At 35.2% G+C, this 6,498-nt stretch overlaps 1 protein-coding gene across 1 annotated transcript in view; it reads right to left on the bottom strand.

Moving 5' to 3' along the window:
- The window catches only part of LOC149682651 (uncharacterized), a 271,813-nt gene that overhangs the window by 23,224 nt on the left and 242,091 nt on the right, over positions 1–6,498 (bottom strand). The gene's annotated exons all lie outside the window — the stretch shown is intronic.

Raw genomic sequence — 6,498 nt, 5'->3', positions numbered from 1 at the left:
CGTAGCACCAGGGCCGCAAGTAAGAAAAATATCTTATCGGACATGTGTCCAGTGGACACCCCCCCCCCATCTTTTCACCGGAAAATTTATAGGACATTGTCAACTGTATTGTGCAAAAATAGCGTCGCATTTTCGTACTTAAAGTGTTAGTGCCACGTTTTTTGAAAAGTGGCTAATTTTCGTTTTAAAACATCAATTGGGTTATGATAACAGTAGATCCAAAGTAAAAAGTCTTATAGAAATTAATTCATTTTGTAATATGAAAAAGAAAATTGATATTTCACATACCTCATTAAGACGGAATAAATTATAAATATACCCCTGGTGACGTCATAAGAGGTTGACCAGCGCGAGACAGATTTCATTACGAGAGCTAAGCCTAGTTTTTAAACAAAGCGCGCGCGTCAAATTCGATCACTTTGAAAGCACCACCTATCATTAAAAAATAGGACTTGCGGAGTCGCGCGTGCCGCGTGCTCACGCGCTCTCGGATCGTGACGTCACCAGGGGTATATGGAGTACCGCGAAATTTAACTGTCAAAATAGTTTTAAAAAAGTCTGCGAGTAGGTTCCGAAAGCCGGGGTTTTAATAATATTTGAAAAATTATAATGCATTATATAAATAGATATTCTAAATCAGAAAGATTTGATCTTTCAGATGGGAATAAAACCTTTTAGTTTTAAAAATAGCGATTTTTGGTGACTCTAACACATTAAGCTATCAAAATTTCGACCCCCTTAGTTTAAAAAAAATTACACATTTTAAAATTTTACTGGACAGCGTCCTGTGCTTATTTCTAGCCCTTCGTAGCACTCGCTTTAATCGCGGAATAAATCACGCTCTACCCAAACAAAACCCAACCCTAAATCTTTGCGGAAATGAGTTATGGTAAAATAAGGGTGAACCAAAATTTCGATGTAAAAACTGTGCCCAAATGGGCCATAAAAATTGTGCCGAATTGGACTATGATTCTCGAAAATTGTGCGGAAATGGGTATACTCGAATTGATTACTGATTTTTTTACCTTGTGAGTTTTTTTCTTTTTCTTTAAACGGCTTCTTTTTTCAAAAAGGCATAGCATGTCACCTTTTTAAACTTTGATAAATATTATAAAATTAACGGTAAGTTTTAGTAATTATTTCCATGTTATTTTATCGATTTAAAATTATTGTCAGGCCATTTCGTTCTCCGTCGAAGAGGGCAATGTTTAATTTGTTGATCTATAACGAAGATGAAAAACTTCTTAATAATGTGTAAACTGGGAATAACAATAAGCACTGCTGCACTCTCTATTGTTGAAACCAGTTATGTTTGAAAACAAATCACCTTTGCCAAGTAGCTTATGTTCGTTAAAATGTGAGTTTTATAAGAAGTACTTCTTATAACGGCATTTTATTTCATATATGCTGCAATATAATTTGAAGTTTTGTAACGTAACTTCAGACCGACTGATTTTTTATTTTGATTAACTGAGTGGTTATGCGGGTATATATGGTGAGTCCTAATAGTATTAGCTTATTCAATTCGGAAACAGTTGAGCATTTTGTCGCTAGACTCTAGCTAATTGACACGTTTGAAAATAGACTTAAGTTGGTATGTTATGGTTCGGCGTTGATTTCGAGTTGTAGGGTAAGAATGTCAGTTGTATTTTCCATTTCAACCTCCGTTAATGCCTCTAACGAGACTACGCGTATCTTCGAGATAATGATGTAGACCTGATAGCATTTTTTTTACCGTCAAATAAATAATAATTAAGCAAAAATTAGTTTTGCTTAACCCGCTTTAAAACGAATTCAGCTCATGATAAACTGCAAATTTCCAAAAATGATTAAAATTGGCAAATTACACGAACCAAAATAATTAATAACTATCGTTGCTTACTCCGCGCCTACAACAAGACTCAGGGCCATCTCGAGAGAGGGGGCAATTAGGTCAGTTTTCTCAGGGGCCGGACCTTCTAGGGAGTCCGGGCCACCTGTAGTGCTGTCTTAATGGGGCCGCAAACTCTCACGACGGCCCTCGTCTGAAACAACCGAATTTGTCGTAAAACACCAAAGTTGCTGTTTCCAAAAAAAAAAAATCTGCGCATTAACTATTTTTGCTAAATTTAAAATAGGTTTTCAACGAACAACTATCATACATAATTTTAAACAAATCAGCACCTAATTATCTTTGAGGTAACATCCAAAATTAGTTACAAGTTCTTATTTTAGAGCTTTATCTCAGGTAGTCAGTCGGCTCTCGCCTACTTTTCAGGCAAGCGTTGCCACATACGCGATAAGTCTTCATATCTGGGAGCACGGCAGTGCTCCCAGCCAAGTCGAGCACTGACATCCTTTTCTCGAAGCAACTCGTGGCACTTTTAAGCCCACTGTAACTTCGTGATGGGTACAGGTAAAAGTCTGAAATTTTGCTTGCCGCGAGGACTGTCAATCCTAGCTATAGTTTCCAAATTTCAAGTTCCTACCCTATATACTTTTCGATATATCGAAGGTGAAATTTACCTTATTTTGTCACTCACTCACTCACTCACCGATCATCAAAATTCTAAGGTACTTCTAGGGTAGATAGAAACTTAAAATTCAGGATTTAGTTTTAATTTATTTTATAAAGCACAGAAAAATTAAAACATCCCGAAATTTTTATAAAATTGTTCTTTAGTTCTTAATTTTAAAACTAGATGGCGCTGCCGTCTTTTCAACAGAAATAGTGTGTGTTCTTGATGAAAGGACGTAATGGTCCAAAGTTAACCGAAAGTTGTAACTGATGCTACATTCTTATATTAGGATATCGCGTACAATCTTTATCACATATTCTCTGCGGGTCGAAAGGGCTAATTCAGCGTAAATAAGGACAAACGTTAGCGATTATATTGGCAAACGAAGTACCACGAGAGGGTCTTGTTTTAATATAACTACCGAGGGTCTACAAAAAGAAGTGAGATCCTATGAAAAACATTAACATGTACAAAAATGGGCCAAGCCTCGCCTCGTGACCTCTCCGCCGTAAAACGTTCTGAGATCCCATGTAGAGCCAAGTCTGCCTTTTGTTCTCATTCAATCGCCAATTGAACAATTATGTTATAAATTAAGTCCTTTTCCTAATTAATAACCAATATTCTTTGACTCTATCATTATTATACATCTTTGTTCGTATCAAAAATATCGTGACTTGGCAAGAGCAGGTCATCCCCTTCGATTATTTTAAAATAGGCAACGATTTAGTGAATATCCCTCGACTTCCTTTTAATATTACTTACCTGCGATTGCCAAGTCACGATATTTTTGATACGAACAAAGATGTATAATAATGATAGAGTCAAAGAATATTGGTTATTAATTAGGAAAAGGACTTAATTTATAACATAATTGTTCAATTGGCGATTGAATGAGAACAAAAGGCAGACTTGGCTCTACATGGGATCTCAGAACGTTTTACGGCGGAGAGGTCACGAGGCGAGGCTTGGCCCATTTTTGTACATGTTAATGTTTTTCATAGGATAACTGTGTACAAATTACAGCGAAGCAATTCTTTTTATGGAAGATATTAGCCCCTATTTAGTTTTTCACTTCGAATGTTAATAAGTTAGCATGAAACTGACGCGCATTTCTATTGCCTTATAAGGGAATACGAAGTAAAACTGTTACGCACCTTATCCTAGACATATAAACAAAAATATATTGTTATATACCCTAAATGCAATTAACTGTATGTAGTCTCATTAGGGGCGTAAGGTCGTAAGTATTTTAAAGCAAACTATTTAAGTAATATACCTATGCCACTAACTTGAGAGCTTAAAATTTACTTACCATTTACCAAGGGAAATTTATGGACAGTTATAAAAAATATCGAGAAATTTAGCCTGAAAAAGAAGCGGTAAAAAATAAAAATGAAATCTCTCAATTCGATGTTAAATATTGTCTTTGCATAAAACATTTGTATTTACTGTAGTAATATCGTTCTTTTTAATTTCAAAATCTGTTTTTAATTATAATTTATTTTTCTCGGCGATACTAGTTGGGTATTTTAGTATAATCTGCATCTGCATCTGCATTTGTTATTAAATGAGTTACTTGTAAGAGAAACTTCATTTTTAACGAAAAATGAATCGCAAAAATTTAGGTTATTTTTTTAAGAACATTAGCCCTGTAATTGTTTTTTTGGCAAAATCGATTTATTTTAAATACTGATGAATTTTGAAATTACACTTTTTTGAGACTGTATACGTTTGATTTAACTGATTTATTTAACAATGTTTAATGGATAAAAACATGGAAAATTAAATGTTTTAGTTTATAAATGTAACTTTTTATTGTTTCCTGAAATTAGATAAATTAAAACTGCGGAAATTGGTTTACATTTTGGTTTTGGTGCAAAATAAAAAAATACCGGTAATTAAATGTAACTAATTGAAACGAAGCATGATATAGAACCTCGCAGACTGACGACTATATTTTTATTGTTTTAAAGCACAAGCTAAAGTATATGTCTTTAGTATACATATTTTCAAAATATTAATTACCTTCTAAAATTTAATATCTATTATTAAACTTAATTTCAATATATATAGAGGCATTAATTTGTTCTTTATCTTTTCTTTATTAGCGCATAGAAGAGGAGTTTTTAACTTTCTGAGTGACGTATCACGGAGAGGTATAGTATTAAGTCTCGGCTGAGGTTAATTTAAACTAATGCCACTCAGTGGCATCGCTAGCCCCCCAAATTCCAAACTTAGCCCCCCCCAAAATAATCCGTAAACCCTAAAAAAAAATTCTGTAGCAATATATAAAAAATTATAATGATAGATTCGTTAAGATTCATCTCTGCAGAGATGAATTTCAATATCAAACAGTACAATTTTGAACAAAAGAGCAGATGGAGACAAGTGAAATGTTTCATGTTCCCTCGAAGGGAGTCCCAATAGTGTGGACTAAAATCTAACCAAAACTAAAAATAAACATAATACGAGTGAAAATCCTTCATAATCGGTTCCGTAGTCTTTATCAATTAAAGGTTATATATCTTTAAAATACGAATAATTTCACGTTGACACAAATTTATGGATAGTTTTAAAGGTCTACATATTTTCCAATGAACCCATTATGCAATATTTTTTATAAGTTCTTATAATAACTAGTTTGCTCAGGTTTAGCCCTCCCCCAAATTTCAAACCCTAGCGACGCTACTGCGGCACTAGATGATCCCATAATCAAGGGGTGGAGTTAACGGCCCACTAAGCTTAACAAAGGCTAGTTTTAGCTCTACCCTCATGGAACCACATTACCTATTCAATTTGAATATCACACACTAGATTTACGATTATACAATATCTAATTTCTGGCTCTTTGCGGGTTTGAAAAGGTTTCGCCAAGGATTGTGTATAAATGCAGTTTTTTTAAGGACTGCGAAGCAAAACTCGTTTATGTATAATATGAAACCTCATCAATGAGTAATGACTAGTAAAACTAAGGAGTCGTCATGGAGACCAATTGGTTGAACTTGCGATTTCTCTTCCGTCTCTCAAGTCTCAACTGGGAACACTGGCAAGTTCATGGAAGCATTTCTTGTATCTTGAATCCCCAAGAGAAAATAGAAGAGTATCAAGAAGTTATATCAGTATCTCAGAGAGAAGGTATAAGATGCCTAAGTATTCGCCCACCATAGTCCCAGTCCCCCTTTCAAAATACAAGGGGGGACGTAAAAGGAGGCGACGGGCTATTTCGCCTCTCCTCAATCGGAAAATATGACTGTAATTTTCGTCCCTCGCGTCGTCGCGCTGACGTGAGTTTTCAAGAACCAATGAGATGCTGGATGTAATTTAGAGACGGGGATTGACTCCGGACCTACGTTTGGACTGGAGATAAAGCTGGAAATCTGGCGAATTTATACCTTCTCTCTGAGATACTAGATATAACTTCTTGGAGTATAATACTTGGGTCAAATTTAAACTTTATCCCGCGGTAGAAGTATTATACTCTCTTCTACTTTCTCTTGATATTAAAAAAATCCTTGACGGGATTATACTCAATTCGAAATCGTAATGTTATGAAGCTTAACATTACAAGGTGGATAATTTTTTACGAGGTAGGCCCAAGGTTTCGCGACCAAGGGGGTACACTTTTTACCAACCTAACTTTACAGCACTAGCAAAGGCTGAAAAGGTCAAGGCATTTCGCTTGGGCGCCCGATTTGAAGAGAAAAAATATGACTTCCAATCTCCCCACCACACTTTGCGAGTAAGATTGAAATCCTCTCTGCGCATGGGCGAAATTTCAAACACACCACCTCAAGACCAGGGCCGGAAATAAGCAAAGGACACTGCAAATTTTCTAATAAAATTTTAAAATGTCCCATGAATATTTAAACAAGTTGGGAAAGCCAAAATATTACCTCTCCGAGTGGAGATGACTATCACTACCCCTTAAACAACCTAAATATATGCATCTATCGCTTTTTTTAATTCTTTGCAAGTGCAGGAATTGAATTTTAAAATAGTC

The sequence above is a fragment of the Phalangium opilio genome, unplaced genomic scaffold (assembly GCF_054372755.1).
Source record: "Phalangium opilio isolate 3A_F unplaced genomic scaffold, DU_Popi_V2 ptg000038l_1, whole genome shotgun sequence".
In the NCBI taxonomy this organism is placed as follows: domain Eukaryota; kingdom Metazoa; phylum Arthropoda; class Arachnida; order Opiliones; family Phalangiidae; genus Phalangium; species Phalangium opilio.
This window is presented reverse-complemented; position numbering and strand designations above follow the sequence as displayed.